The 17,029-nt window shown below is 32.1% G+C and overlaps 1 long non-coding RNA gene across 1 annotated transcript in view; it reads right to left on the bottom strand.

Annotated features, from left to right (window-relative positions):
* LOC309628728 overlaps nucleotides 1–15,171 on the bottom strand; it is a 339,485-nt gene extending 324,314 nt beyond the window's left edge. Inside the window, exon 1 of the long non-coding RNA XR_014244675.1 lies at nucleotides 30–15,171. This is a non-coding gene — a long non-coding RNA (uncharacterized lncRNA). The remainder of the gene's footprint in view (nucleotides 1–29) is intronic.
* Between the last annotated feature and the right edge of the window lie 1,858 nt (nucleotides 15,172–17,029).

Genomic DNA, 17,029 nt, shown 5'->3' on the forward strand with positions numbered 1-17,029 from the left:
GCTGTGGAGCAACTAAGCCCATGTGCCACAACTACTGAGCCTGCGCCCTAGAGCCCAAGAGCCACAACTACTGAGCCCGTGTGCTGCAACTACTGAAGACCACTCACCTAGAGCCCGTGCTCCACAGCAAGAGAAGCCACCACAATGAGAAGCCCGTACACTGTAGTGAAGAGTAACCCCCACTCGCCTCAACTAGAGAAAGCCCACACACAGCAACGAAGACCCAACAGAGCCAAAAATAAATAAACAAAATAAATAATTTTATTAAAAAAAAGAAACCAAATGTCTGCTGGGATGCTGCAGCTGTTTAGCCTAATTCCCAGCTCTAAAGAACTAACACCAGACAAGGTCTTTCTGTTTAGAAGTAAGAACTCTGACTGTTGTTCTTTTGCTTATGACCTAGATGTTTGGTCCATCACGTGGAAAACTACTAGATTAAAAGTCACCCCTCTTTGGGGTCATCAGCTGTGGAAACAGATTACAGTTGCTGGCTGAACTATCTGAGTCATTCATGTAGATTCCCATGAAGAAAAAGGGCCCATTTTCTGATAAGATCCACTGTAGTCAAACCATTGATTGAGTCTGATTCCTAATAATAACAATAATACCTATTTCATAGGGTTATTTGAGGGTCAAATGGGATTATATGCATTACAAAATTTGAAAAGTTCCTGGAATATGGTTAGTCCATATAAGTGTTAGTTATTCTTAATATTATCATTAGATTTCTTGTCATAGATGCTTCTGTATTTTCTTCCTCAGCATTGATGGAAGTCATTAAGCAATGAACTTTATTTCCTGTTCTAAAATGTAACCTCATTTGCAGGTTGTAGCTCATCAAAATAGTGGGTACTGCTATATTTCTGCCAGCGTCGGCTCTACTTAAAGTAAAGGAAATTGTGGGTTCCCCCCTTATCGCTTTTCTTCCATTGAGCCTTATTTGCACTATATCTCAAATTCCTCCAGATTTGATGCATGTAGATTACTTGATTTTTTTCAAGCACTTTTGTAGATTTCTTCTGTATGAAATTATCCCTTTCACAATTTTAGGCCAATACTGGAAGAAGACTGTTTCTTTTAACTTTTACGTTTAAACTATTAGTACTAAAGAAGTGATATCTTAATTTCTCTACAGATTTTATATCAGGGATATTATTAATTATGAAAAGTGTAGGTGTCATTAAAAGATGGTATTGTACAGAAAGTACAAATGGACATATTTAAAATATATTACTTTTTCATAGAAAAAATACAGAAACTTATCTGCACAGATATGGCTGCACAAAGCAAGAGATATCATAATATATTTCCATTTGGAGGAGCTATCACCTGGGTTTACTGAGTCCTTATAGAGATGGAAAGCTGCCGCTGACATCTTCTGAAAGTAGCAATTATTTTAACAGGCCTAAGATCCAACTTCTCAACCATTCTCTGGGATAAGGGAGGTTTCCTGAATACTGTCACTCAGTTATGTGCTTCCTAGGAACAAGAAACAATGAGATTGCATGAGCTGGGGGTTAATATGTAGCAATCTAGAATTTTAAGCTAGAATCATTTCATAGGAAGCCCAGAGTCCTATCACCCAGCAGGAATTATTGGTTGTAGCACACAGAAAGGTAATAATCATATTAGAAATATTAGTTTTTATTTCAGCTTCATTAAAACCTGAGTCACTTAATAAAGAACTCAAAATTTTAAAACAAAAGTGCTTTGTTTCAAAACATAATTCAAACTATGTATTTTAGCTTCTAAAGCACACTATAGTAATTTGTTTTCTGGAAATTAAAAAATCATTGAATTGACTAATGTCTGTATAGCATGCATCTATAAAAGGAATATTCAAAAATAAAGGCTGCACTTACTTTTCAGGCCAAGATGGAATAATAGGAATTGGATTTATTTTTCCAGTTAAAGCAAATAAAAAGCAGACAAAATATAAAATATAATGGTTTTCAAGACATTGGACATCAGGCAGTAAAGCTTAATGATCCTTAAGAGAAAAGAAACAAATGAGGTGAGTCTTGTAATTAGCCTAACTTCATGTCTGGAGAGAGTTTCTAGGCCACAGTACCAAGAAAGGTAATCCTTGTGGAGTCTGGCAGTCTCCCTGTATTTAGGAACCAGAGCTGGGATGATGGAAAGAATAAGCAGGCTAGGATTTACAGTGCAGAATACTGGAGAGGAGATAGCTAAATCAAGGGACAGCTCTAGGGATCAACAGAGGGTCCCCCACAGGTTTTCAGATGAGTGATGACTAATGAATGCAATGGAGGAAATTACCCAGGACCAGAGAAAGAACCACCTGAAAGAATTATAACAGTGCCAAGAACTCACACAGAATAGAAAAATCCCATAATTCATGGGGCATTAGGAAGAGTGCTCAGAATCTAGCTATCTATCCTCAAAAGGATCAGAATGCCCCCAGGAAACTTAACTTCACCCAGAATATAGCTCAAGAATACTTTTCAGAATAAAAATATCCGTCACTTAACAAAATAAAAATCAGTAGCTGGCATTCAATCAAAAATTCCCAGGTGTGCAAGAGGAAGGAAATATTTATGATCCACACTGAGGAGAAAACCTGTCAATTGAAGCAAACTAAAAAAATGTTACTGATGTTAAAAATATAGATAAGAATCTTATGAGTTATTATAATTGTATACTATATATTGAAGAAGACAAAAGATTGTACATATTAAGTAGACTATGGGAGAGATAAAAAAGTTTCAAATTAGAGTTCTAGAGATGAGAATTCTAAGGTCTGAGATGAAAAAATTAGACTAGATGAGATTAACAGCAGAATAGACACTGCATAATGAAAGATGAAAGAACTTGAAGAAATAAATATTAATAGAAATTATCAAAAAGAAAATGAACACAGCAATGGTGAACTGGGGGGGGGGGGCAACTTCAAGTGGTCTAATCCACAAATAATTGGAGTCCTTGAAAGATAGAAGAGGAGGGAACAACATCAACAAAAATAACCCTCAATAAATAATGGCCAAATTTCTAAATTCTATGAAAATTATAAACTCACATATATCAAAAGTTCAATGGACCTCAAGCTCAAGAAACATGAGATAAACTCCACCAAGTTACATTATAAACAAGTTGCTAAGAACCATATAAATAGAGAAACTTAAAACTGAGAAAAAAGACACATCACTTATGAGGAATAGATATCAGAGTAATAGCAGGTTACTCTCTGGCAGCATACAGACTGGAAAATAGTTTGGCGATATCTTATAAGTACTTAGGAAAAAGAACAGTCACCTCTGAATGGCATACCCAGTGAAAATATTTTCAATATTGAAAGCAAAAATAATGTCATTTTTAAACATAAAATAAAAGAATGAATTTATGTCCCAAATCCATGAAGAAATGTTAAAGGCAGAAAGAAAATTATTCCAGTTTGAAATCTGGAACTAGGCAAAAGAATAAAGAGCACTGCAAACCAAAGTATGGGCAAATACAAAACAGCATTTTTCATTATTGAATCTCTCTGAAAGACAATTGCCAATTTAAAGCAAAAATAACAAAAACGAATTGTGAGTTTTACAAAATAGAAAGAAAAAAATGTAAAACAGCAATAGCATCAGTGCTAGGAAGGGAGAAATTGATGTATACTCTTGTATGGTTTTTATGTTATAAATGACACAGTCTATCACTTAAAAGTAGAAGGTGATAGATTAAAGATGTTCACCATAAACACTGAAGCAACTATCAACTTAAAAAGTGTTATAGTTAAAAAGCCAACAGAAGACATAAAATGAAATCATATAAAATATTCAATGAATTCAGAAGGAGGCAGAAAAAGGAGAAAGGGAACAAACAACAGTTGGGACAAATAGAAGACAAATATCAAGGTGATCAATTTAAAATTAACCATATCAATAATCATATTAAAGGTAATTGGTCTAACCTCTCTTGTTTATAGGCCTTCTCCAAGAGGACTTACAGATGTAACCACTCTCTCCTTTTTGTCCTCTAGTTGGTCCATGTGTCTGCTTTATGAGATACAGCACTTTGTTTCATTCCTTTCTTTGCCTACTTTCCTAATAAAGAGGCCCAAAGTTCTATTTGATTCAACTCTATCCCTTTTATGTTTTACATAGCAACAGAGTAAAACTAGACACTCAATAAATATATATTAAATAAAATATTTGAAGTATTGTGAGACACCGAAGACACAATAAACATGGGAATCTCTCAGGCTTATAGCCGGTGCTAGGATGGACAAGCTGATATTAGACCTGGTTCTAAAATTCTTGCTAATATGAGAAATTGACCTGAAAAATAGAAGTGAAGAAAATTAAAACTGGAAGGTGATATAGATCTGTAATATTAGCTTAAACAAAAGGGAGTTTTTCATCGAGGTTGGCAATCAATGAAGTAGTATATCAATTTGGAGCTTTAATTTTTTTAAGATCTGTCATTACTTTCAAATGAAGATTTTCCTTTCATTTTACTTAAGATAAATGCAGGGATCGATTTAAATAGACCAAAGTCAATAAAGCACTATTCCTGTCTGTCTCTCAATAACTGGAGGCTTCTTTAGAAATTATTCTTTCATGTCAAGAAGTTCCCTGGTATCTTAGCTCAAGTAGAAAATGATTGCCTCCTTTATGGTTGTGGCATATTTTTTGTTTGTTTGGTTTTATTTTTTTTGAGCTCCTATAGGTAATACTCTCAACTAAAATACAGAACCTGAACATTTCTTGGCTAGAACAAATAACTTCCACAGTCAAAACTCCTGCTTAAAAATCATTATACACCCACACCACATTATGTTTTATAGCTTACAGTATCATACCATTATTCTTTTAGGAGATAACTTTAATAAAAACAAAAACCTTGTAACTACACATGGCACAATTAAGGCAATTCAAATTCTCTTGAATAAATTGTTACATGAAAAGCCACACTCAGGAATAATTGTAATTGAAGAGATAGACAAAATGGCCCACAAATAAACTCGCCTTTTAACACCCTTTACTATTATACAGTTAATGCATACAGGTTAAGCCATGTTTATAGCAAGCATGAAAACTTACATCCAGACTTAATATAAGTTTTAGAAATCAAAGACAAATGTTGCTCTCTGTGGATTATAACAAAAAAATTAAAAAAAAAATACTAGTTATATAAGGTAGAAATGAACAAATTCATTAGTTAAATAAAATGAAAAAGAGCACAATAATCATATTTTTGTTTATTTATTGAAATTTGTTTTAATTCCTTCCTAAACTTTCAAATTCTAAGTGTTATAATGAAAAAAGTTTGAAATGAGGAAGACAGTTTGAAATGGAACAGCCTGTATCTAGAAATGAATTTATAGCAGAGGATTAGACCTTTATATTTTAGTTTATAATATTAAATATACACTTTCACATATATTAACCAGTGAGTCTTACTCTCTTTTGATAATTAGAAAAGCAATCCTCATGCAATTCTTGGTAATCCATTTACTCTGAGAGAAATAAAACTCTTTAACTTGATAATTTCTGATTTATTGTATTAGTTGTAAGGTTAAATGTATGAGTACTTACAGAGGTTGTATGCTGTCTGTGGAGCTATTTAATTTAAGCTCATAAATTAATGCCTTAATAATTAATATCTACCTAATGCACGGCTTAAATAGTGCATATTTCATTAATTTTGCTCTAGTTCAACTATCTTAGTGATCCTGGCCAATACTGAAGGTGAAAGCAACCTGGTTAATCAACGATTTATTGCAAACTTAGTTTACAAAGAAAACACTCAATTGCCTATTTGCCAGGTTGAAACAAGTTGAAATACCATTGATGGTATTTATTTATGAATTTATATAAATTCCTTACTCTCTCTTTATATGAATTTATATAAATCCCTTAACTTATGAATTTATATGATTTATATAAATAAATTCACTCATTTATATAAATTCATAAGTAGGATATATAAATTATCCTACTCAGATATGTTTTCCTCTATTTTCTCTGAAGCTTTCTCACTATCGTTTTAATCTGCTAGTTCTTTGTGTATTTAGGGACCATCTCCAACCGTTTTCTTTTGTTGTCTATGTATTGCTCTTTTTCCTTCTCATCTCAGCCAATATATTTTCTTGAATATTTGAGAGCCCACAGACAACTTTCTGAACTTTTCCCTATCATCTTTCTCTCCCAGTACAGTTAATGAAAGAGATTAAACATATTATCCCTGTAGAAAAGAATTCCTGGGTTTAAACCCTAACTCCAACATTTTCTGGTTATGTGATCTTCTCTGTTTGTCAGTAATCTCATTTGTAAAATGGTGAGAATAATAATATCTGCTTTATAGGGTTTGTAGCTTAAATGAAAAAACAATACAAGAGCACTTTGAATCATGCTTGACAATATAGTAATATTTGCTATCATTATTCTTATCACCAAACATCTTTAATATAGGAAGCCAGCCTCACCATTTTGACTCAAACTGCCACTTACACCTAAACATGTTTAATCTGAGTTCTGCACCATTATCTTAATGAGATTGCTTTCATGAAATCAGTGATTGCGTGCAAAGAACTGGAAAATTCGTACAATCTTTCTGTGGCATAACAACATTACGTAGGAAAGGCTTTTTAAAAGTTTGAAAGACTATGCATCCGCAATTCTATCCTCTGGCATATATTTTAAGGAAATAGATAAGTGAGAAAATTAAAAAAAGATGTTTATCAAAGAGTGACCAGCAAGATGCTAACCAAACCTTGTTTACGATATGTTCTAAAAATGTGAAAAACTTAAAGTAAAAGAATAATAGAGTGATTCAATAAACTATCATACAAGCATATAATTATAGAGTGGACAGATAGAATAATAATATTTTAGATGGACATCTGTCAACATAGAAAATATGTTTATGATTTTTTCAACATTAATAACACAGGCTTTGGGGCCAGATGGCTTGTGTTCAAATCTCAGCTCATTCAACACATAACTCTGTGAACTTGGACAAATAACCCCTCCAATCTTTTTTTTCTTTTTTTTTTTATAGGTAAAGTAAAAATATTAGACCTTGCCTAACATGTTTTGTGAGGATTAAAAGATCATTACTTGAAATATTTAAATAGAATTTGGCACATATAAAGATTTTTCATAATAAAAAGTGTTATTTTTTTCTTTGCTGCATGAGCATAACGTTTCAAAAATTTCTAGAACTTTCTTCCTGGTATCCAACTTTTCAAAATGAACATCCTAAATTAAAAGATTCATTTAAAAAAATATAATAAGTTAATTATTTCTAAATCTCTAACTCCATAATCTCATCTAAACTTTACAACCTTGTTTCAAATGCCTGTAATATATTCCTACCTGGGTATTGTAAAACTCTCAAATCCAGAAATTCCAAATATGCCTTTATAATCTTCTCCTTCAAATCAACTTTTTCTTCTGTAGTCCTTCTATTCATTACTATATTGCTATCTAGGAAGAATTTAAAAATGATAGGCTCTGATTTCTTTTCAATAAATTTGTCTTCCTAATCTTCCATATCAAAGTGGTTACTTTGAACGGAATGGTATCTGCCCCAGAAGGCTTATGTTGAAACCCAAACCCCTAAAATGACTATATTGGAGATGAGGCCTTTGGAGGCAATTAAGGTTAGATGAGGTCACGCGGAAGGGACCCTAATGATGGGATTAGTGGCTTTATAGGAAGAGAAAGAGAAAGAGAAGAGATTGTTCTCTCTGACAAGTGAGGACAAAACCAGAAGGCAACGACCCAGGAAGACAGTTCTCCACCAGGAATCTAATCTGCCAGCACCTTGATATTGTACTTGCCAGTTTCCCAAATGTCTATTATTTAGCCACCTAGTCTATGGTATTTTGTTAAGCAGCTCCAGCAAACTAAGATACTATGTCTTGATTTTTTTTTTTTCTCAGCAATCTACTTAATGCAGATTAGTTCAGGGTCTCTGTGTCTCTAATCAGAATATCACTATATCCTCCTCATGGTCTTTCTATGACATGAATCTTCCCATTACAGTTTATCTATCAAATATCACTAAAATTTTCCTTCCAGAAAATAATTTGATTATATGATCCCTCTGCAAAAAATAAAAACAAATTTCTCTTAGTTTCCTGTTATTTATAGTAAAAACAATCTATGCTCCTTACTCTTAGTATTGACTGAGCATGAAATAGTTAAAAATATAAATATTAGCTTTAGCAGTGCCTAGAACATGATTAAAACATTATGGTTATTGTATTAGCTATCCCTGCTTATCTTAATTCCTAAAAATAATGTAGCAGGTACTGCTGGTGCCCCAACACAATTCTGTTCCATGGCAGGTGTGCTCAAGCCCCAGCGTTTGTGAGTTTTGGCTGATAACTCATAGTTGCCCCCTTTAAGGTGAACATCCCTCAGCCAAATGAGAGCCTTCTAGCACTGGAGTCTACTCTTCACTCCTCTACCCCAGTCCTATCTCCCTTGGAAGAAAGGCCTCTGCCAATGACTGACTTACACTGGGGTGGGAAATGACCTGCCTTTCCTCAATGCACAAATATGTGTTTTAGTCTTCTCTTTTGGATCCGAGATATCCCTACTTACCTTAATTCCCTTGTACTAGCCTGCATCCTCTACTTCCTTTTTCCTAATAGCATTTCCCTAATAATCATTTGATTCAAAATCCATGTCTCAGGCTTTGCTTCTTGGAAACCCCAAATAAGAGAAACAGTACTATTTTTATTGTTCACAAGTTTATAGGTCAGTTGGATGGTTCTTTGGGTCCTGGCTGATTCCGTAAATACCTGTGGGCTTGGAAGGTGGCTCTGCTGATTGTGGCTGGGCTTTTTCACATCTTTGAGTTTGGCTGGCTATCAGCTGCTCCCAGACGGCTCAGCTCTCTCCCATGTGATCTCCCACATCTCTTCAGTAGGCTAACCTAGACACGTTTTCAGTAGATCACCAAGGGGCAAGAGAAATCAAAAGTGCAAAAGTCCCCTTGATGTTTTTGAACTGACTCACCATCACCTCTGACCCACTCAGTTGGAGAAAGCAAGTTTACAAGCCAGCCTATCCTTTATATCTGACCATAAAGTAAAAGGGCTTTGGTGTTTGAAACTTTTATATCTTCACTCAGCTTATACTGTACCTTTTTTGTCAAGAATGTCTTCAGAAGGATTGAAAGAGTGACAGGTGGAAAGGGAATTTTCTCAGAGAAGAAGCCTGGAGCTAGGTCATTGTTTGTTTGCACGCTTATCCTTCTCACTACATTGGGTAACTTTCCCTCAGAGAATAGATCAGTCCTACTAATTATTATGTTGAATTTATTTGTTTATTACTCAAACATTCATTAAAGTCCCATATGTACCAATCATTCTATTAGGCACTGTAGATTTAAATTTCAGTCAATTTTCCCTTGCGTATTTTTCTTCTGCATTTCTTTTGAATTCACATCTACTTTACTTCTCTTTTTGTAGAAAGACGTCACATTCATTTTACTGTCATACTTTTCAAAGTTATATCACAAATCTCATTCCCATCAGTCCAGTCTCCATTATAGGCATATTTTGAAGCAGGCCTTTTTAAGTTCAACAATCATCTTAGCTGACAAGTCAGAGGCAGGAGTAATTAGAGCATGAAATATATACTGCAGGTCACCTTACATCTCCAGTGTAAATCATGATCCAAAATGCTAAGTCAGCCACATTTTCACTAGGAGCCTTCAGCTAATTTCCTTATATTTGGAGCAGCTCACCCCTTAGCTTATTAGTAGAAGTTGTTAATATTAGAAATGTGTAAACAGTACAAGCCCATTCATGCATATATGCACCTTCTTTTTAATGTGGAAATTCTTCCTTTCCCCTGCATAGTAGTTTATTGAAAACACTTTTTGATTTATGTTCTTTGGTTATGTTCTGAGTAAAGGGAAGGATCATACTCTCTTATTTTGTGTTTCTGAGATAGAATGTGGGAAGACCAGATGCTAAATAAGACAATCAAGTTAGTTTTTATTGTTTCTATAGATTTTCATCCTAAATAGGAAAACTTTTCTTCTGGGGTTACTTTTAGAAAGAAAAAAATAAAAGATCACTCAAAACTCATGTAAGTGACTGAAACAGTGATGACTCTGCGAAAAATCCCAACTTCTTATGCTTCTTGTTATTGAGTTAAATAGTATGCAAAAGAAAAGTATCCCAGAGTGTGATATAAACTTTGATTAAGCAATACTTTTGAATGTTCCTACCTCTAGCAAATGCAAGAGATTCAGTTCACCTTTACTACAAATATAAATATCACTTACAGAAGAATGAATTGGCCATCTAAGATGTCAGAGTACCCAGACATAGAATAGACTGTTGCAACAGAACATAATTTTCATTGTGAGTACAAACTGTTTATTTTAATTTGTATTTATGATTAAGTAAAAGACAATAGGTTTTATAGTTAGACAAAGTTAGGTTTTCTCTTGGGATGAACCATTTACCAACTGAGTACTTTAGTACATAATTTAACCGCTATAATGTTTCATTCTTTTTTCTGAAAATATGGATACTGATACCTCTTTTAAGAGATTATTTTAAGGCAAAGAATAATCTATACAACACATCTAGCTTAATTTCTGGCAGAGAATATGTACTCTTGTTGCTGGTATTATTATGATTATTATTTTATTGATGTAGCTATTATGACTGAGAAAGTAGCTCAAGATAATAACTCTTAACATGCAATTTATTTTAACAAGTAATTCTTATTTTAAAAAGTAAACAACTAACTGCAAAATATTTAATAATCTCCCCTATGTTTAAAGAAATCAAGGATAGCACTGGGAAGAAAAGATAGATTTCTCTCTAGCAAGTAGGTACATACTCCAAAAATTTTGACCTCTTAAGTAACAGTAATTTAATAAAAGTCAAAACGGTATTGATTTGCTTTTCTAAACTGAAATGAGTTTTGCCCAATTACACAAATTGTTAGTAATGTTTATTAAGCTGTATTCTAGCAATTTCAGTTAACTCAAGAGACTGATTCCTAAAAACAGCAAAAAAAGAAGAAAGTACAGTTCAGTGTATGTTGACTTAAATGTGGCATTTGTTCAATCCTTCTAAAGCAGTTTGAGGAAAACAAAATCGGGGTTCACTCCAAGACTTCCCTCGTGTGAAATGTTTTAAGTCAATTACTTGTTCTTTTGTTCTCTATTTGAAAATGTAGGAAAGCAAGAATTTTTTTTAAGTTAAATAATAAAAAATAAATTATATACAATCACCTCATTCATTAATGTAAAGTTTTTCAATCTTATTTTCTATTTTGTTTGTTCTAGAATGATCAAATGTTAGATGAATACACACATTTAAATAAAGGTACTACAGGCAGATTTTCAAAAGAAAATAATATTCTGAAAGTAAACATGGCTTATGATAATGTTTAAAAATAAAACTGGAAAACATATGTTATCAAAAACTATTTTCATGTGGGTAAAGGGTTTTAATAAATGAATAATAAAGTGTGCTTACATACTATTTTAAACTTAGAAAGTACCTTTCTGCTATGTAAATAAGCATATGTAAATAAGCATGGTAGCATCATTACAAAGTCTGCTATGTAAATAAGCATGGTAGCTTTATTACAAAGTCATTGCCATCATAATTTGCGTATTATATTATTAGATTAATTAGAATATTAATTTCCAGAAGTACAGAATAAAACCAATTACCATGATTTTATTGCCTGTATATATTTTAATGAAATTTTATAAATGTAAAATACATATCATAAGGAAAAGTAATTTGTTATAAAAGCATAAAGACAGAATTATCAGAGATATATAATGTATGAAAAACTTTTCATCTCTTTAGAATACATTGTATTGGTTACCATATTGTTCAAGTTTAATACATGAAATTTAAATCATGAGTTCTTACGTATTTCATAATTCACTAACTTGGCTAATCAGATCTAATTCACAAAGTATTTTTCCCTTTTTCCACTATATTGACATATTCAAAATTTATACAAGATATTCTTATACTTACTTGAAGGTTTTTTTTTTTCTTTGAGATTTGAATTATATCACCTGAAGTATATAAAACTCTTAGTGTTTTAGAAATTTCAAAATAATTTGCAGATGCAACCTACAACCTTTTAAAATATCTTGCTAGGCATACTAACTTACTGGCCTTTATTGTGTAATTATCTTTCCCTTTATAAACCATCTTCAAATGTCTTGACAAATTCCATCATTTAGGCACACTAGAATTTCTGAGTGGTATTCAGATGATCTCCCGCCAATAGAAGGACCTTTAAGAGAAAACATGCTCTAAACCTAGAAAATAAGACGAAAGCATATCTGTATATCCTTTCAGTGTCATATTGCAGTATTAACAGGTCTACCCAAGGATTATTTGATTTTCTAGAGAATGGATCTTTGTTTTGACTTTATATGCTAATTGGTTAGTGCTTAGACACCAGAAAGTTACATGCTTACTTGTAGATATCTGTTTAGTAGAAAAGATATCACCATCTTTTAGGATATAAACTGGTATTATAGGTAACCAAGTGATCTTATTCTAATATTCTACTTAAATGCCTTTCCTTATAGACTATGCAAACACTTATTCGTCAGATCTTGTTGGAATCAGCCTTTCCATGTGACTGGTCCCTCATTAGTTAGCCAATGAGCTAAATAAAATCTTTGACATGTATTTATTCTATATTTATATAAGGTTCATGTTCTTAAATTCTGAAAATTATAATTAAATAGAATAAAACTTAAAAGAAGAGTGACTGTCCAAATTAAACATAATTTTAAACGATTAAAATTTGATAATTAAAATGAATACTTTTCATTAAAATGAAATTTATTATAAAATTAAAAAGATGATTTCATGCTTTTTAAAATTTAAAACACTGGTGTAAAGGAAAACTCAGTCTCACTGTTTTTAGTTTCTTTTATGTAAGCTTATATTGTCTTTAAGATCAGCTAATGTATCATTTTTGTTCTATTATTTCTTATGCAGTACTTCTCATGTCACTAGTAATGTATTTCTTATCATTGTATGTGCCTGTTTATAAAATATCCATTTTACTGTATTCTTACAGCTCAGAACAAAAGAGACTCCAGAAAGAGGAGGGACCTGACTGAGGGAATATGATTGCTTCTGGAAAGCAAAGTGCAAGTCTGGTTGTGAATGTTAAGTGCCGCTGGCTACAGCTCTCTGGAGCAGTATTTCTTGTCCTGTCAGGTGAATTCAACAAGTTAGAAAAGTTATGGTCTACCTGGAGGTTTCGCTTGTAAAGAATGTTTACTTGTAAGGCCATTTGACTGCACTTAGTGCACTAAAGAGCAAGCCTTTGACCTCATGACAAGTAAAGAAGGGACAGAATGAAATGCTGCTTTCAGAGGGTACAGCACTCTGTCAGAGCGTGGGCCAACTCCTCTTTAATTATTCAAAGAAATCACACCATTAAAGTCTTTACGTTTATTGAATCCAGAGAGAAAACAGTGATTCAGAGGACGATAAAAAAAAAAAAAAGTGTATAATGTCTCAGTGCCTTAGGATTTAATTCAAAATAATGGACAGAATTTATTTCCAGGTTTAAAAATTGTATATTTGCTATTGTTTTTATATTGTAATCTAATATTTCAGCTGTGGAGAGAGGCCATTAATAGTTATTAAAGAGTGAGTGGTGATAATAATAGTTACAACCTCAAAGTGATATTGAGAGGCTTAAAGGAGGTAATGTATATAAATCTCTTGGTACTTTAGTTGGCAAATATTGAGCACTTTATATTACATTATGTTTATTATATTATGGATATTACATTATGTATTGTTTTACTAGAGACTGTAGTAGGTTGAAAATAAAGAGAATTTTTCTTATTTATATGCTCTATCAATCTTTTTTGCCTTTATTTTTAGAATCTAACTCTCATTCTTTTGTGACATATTTTCTACACCTGTTCTTTGGACTATCTTTCAACAGCATTATTAAGCAAAACAAAATTTGGCATAAATTCACTGGATCTTTAACAGTACCTATCACCTTCCCCATACACCTGTCAGGACCACAACTGTTATAGAGCAAGAATAAAAATAGTCAAGAAAAAATACAATTTAGTATTAAATAAGAATTATTTTTCAACATTTTTGCAAACTCTTAAAATTAATATGAAGGGAAAATGGAGAATGTTGAAAATGATGTTGAATGCATCATTTGCTTGCAATGATCTATTTTCTTAAAAATATCCTTAAATCTATTATACACCACCTCTATGGTATAAAAATTTCACACTGCTGAACTATAATTGGTTTTCTGGACTGGATGACGTATTTCCATTGATCCACACTCACTTAACTTATTAGCTTTTTGATCTTTAGGCTGGTGAGTAATAGCCAGATGATAGAAGAATTTGAAGATTCTGAGAAAAAGGGTGGACATAAGGAGAGAGACTAGCCTGAGATAAGAAACTAGATGCCTTCACCATCATGATAAGAGGAGAAGAGGAAAGAACATACTTTCATATAGACAAAAATTTAATAAAATATTTCAAATCATGTAATGTATACATATATATATATATGCACATGTATGTCATTTCAAAGAGGGGATATAAAATATGTACAAACTTTCTTGAAACTATGTTCTTAGTCATAGAACACTTTTGTTTCTGAATACAAAGTATCTTGTGAACATCTTAAAAATCTGTTTTAGAAATGCTGCTTTGAATGGAAGAATGATAGTTAAAAAGTGTAAATGTTATTTGGACATAAGAAAGTATATACATCCTTGTAATTGGAAAGACTTATGGCTCTTTATGGTACTTTTAAATTAAGTTTATTGATTGCATTACTTAATAAATATTTGTCATTAGTTTTTAATAAGATCTTAGGATTAAAAAGTTCTTTTGAACACTTCCTCTAATTTTACTAGTCGTTTTCATTGCATTTAGATGCTATTGTGGTTCATACAAATAGATTTATGGCTGCAAAATCCATGTCCCTGCTGTATTTTATTAATACACGATGGATGTCTCCATCCTTTTTATTGATTTATAATCTTTAATGTTACTTTCTCTTAGTATTTCTTCTCCACATGTCTTGTTTTGACTGTGCTTCTTTCTTTGCTGATTCCTACATCTTCAACTTTTTTTTAAAAAAAATCACTTCATTTTGAGAATCTTTGTTTCTGAATATAACATATCTGGGTGTTAGTTCTTAATCCAGTATGACAGTCTTTGTCTTCTGATGGATCAATTCCTTCCTTTTTTCCTTTCTTTCATTTCTCTCTCTCTCTCCTTTTATTCTTTGAAATTTTAGTTTCATTTTATTCTACAAAACTTTTTACATGATTTTCCCAATGTTTCAATTTTCCAACATTTATTCTAATGTGAAAACACATCAGGTACATTAGACTCATAGTAAACTACACGACAGTGAAAAACAATTCTAGAATTTATTGCATATGGTACCATCAGTGGTTGCTATTTTTAGAGTTTTCTTTGGGGGATTATCCATTGAAACATAAAATTTCAGAGCAAAGTCATCTTCAAGAGTCGACTTCTGAAGACAATAAAGAGTACAACAGTCCAATATTTTTATAGGTGTTATTTGACAGGTTATGAGTAGCTGCAAGCCATTTCTACACATTTTTTTCCAAAAGGCTTAGATGATGAAGATGAATCATTACTTTCAACACTACTCTACTAACATAAAGTTCTAACAACTTTCAAAATGGATTTAGGAGAATTTGGACCAACAAGTTGGTTCAGGATATGTTTTATTTCTTTGATGGTTCTCTTATCCATCTCAGTACTTTGGTGAATTTGAAATTGATCATATACAGCACCAGAAGCTCAGAAATGGATATACTCCTGTTTAGAGCCCCTTATTAAGCCACGCTTCCTCATATCTAAAAGAAATTTATCTAACATTTCAGGAAATTTAATTTTATGGTTAAGATAAATAGCTTGGAAATCTAAATCTAAAATCTAAATCTAAACAATCTAAAATTGTTTAGAAATCTGCACATGGATTAGAAATATATTTACATGCTGAAATGGCATTTTCCCATAAGTCATTAATAGAGAATGGATCCTAAAGATCAAACATCACTTTGAAGGCTTAACTTTGATTTTGATTTCTGTTTTCTCTTGAGGAAAATATATTTTCGATTATTTCTGGTAATCTATAATTAACTGTACCAACCTTACAATATTAATCAATGCATGTTGTGCCTGGATGGTTATATAAAGTTTGCAACCCAAAAAATCAATTAGCTTTAGCATTCCATCAGAAAGTTAACAGGTTTCAGGTCGCTGTGAAAAATGCCATGTTGATAAATTATGTGAAGGGTCCCAACATATTTTTTCAGTTTCTCTAGTATTCCTGTGATGCTGGATTTTTGTTTCTTTTTAAGCCAACTATTAAGATCAATATTTCCACACTCCACTGCCATATAGATGTAGTGGTCTCTGATTTTATAATTCTAAAGTTGGGTTACATTATTGCTGTGTTGTTATAATTTATTAAAATAAGTCATCACAATCCCATAACTCTCAATTGTTTGGTCATCTGATTCTTCTAGGTTCACATATTTTATAGCATGTATCTGCTTCTTTTCACTCAACACCTGAGATACCTTACTTGAATTTTTATGTCCTACCTGCTTTAAAGTTGAATTGTTTTTATTTTATCTGAAATGTATTTTTTATTAAGATGTTGAAATCATAAGTAAAGTTTATCAATTAATTCAGTTCTTTCATTTTTAATTTAAGTATTCATATACTTGTTTTTCTTCAAGTTTATTGCTTATTTTATATCAGAGATTCCTTTATCTGTGCTGACTTTATCAGTTCCTATTTTCAACCACTGTTAATTTGGATTTTTTTACTGCATTTCTTTCCCATGAATTGAAATTTACCATTCCTCTCTCTTTATCAGATGATTTTACTTTTATTACAAGTTAACAATTGCTTCTCTCACTGAAAGGCACTGTTTATACTGCCTCATGCTCTTTAATTCTCTCTTACTACATTTCTGTATAGAAAACTATATTGAGAATACTTTAAA

This window comes from Balaenoptera borealis (genome assembly GCF_965194805.1).
Source record: "Balaenoptera borealis genome assembly, chromosome: 5".
Taxonomy (NCBI): domain Eukaryota; kingdom Metazoa; phylum Chordata; class Mammalia; order Artiodactyla; family Balaenopteridae; genus Balaenoptera; species Balaenoptera borealis.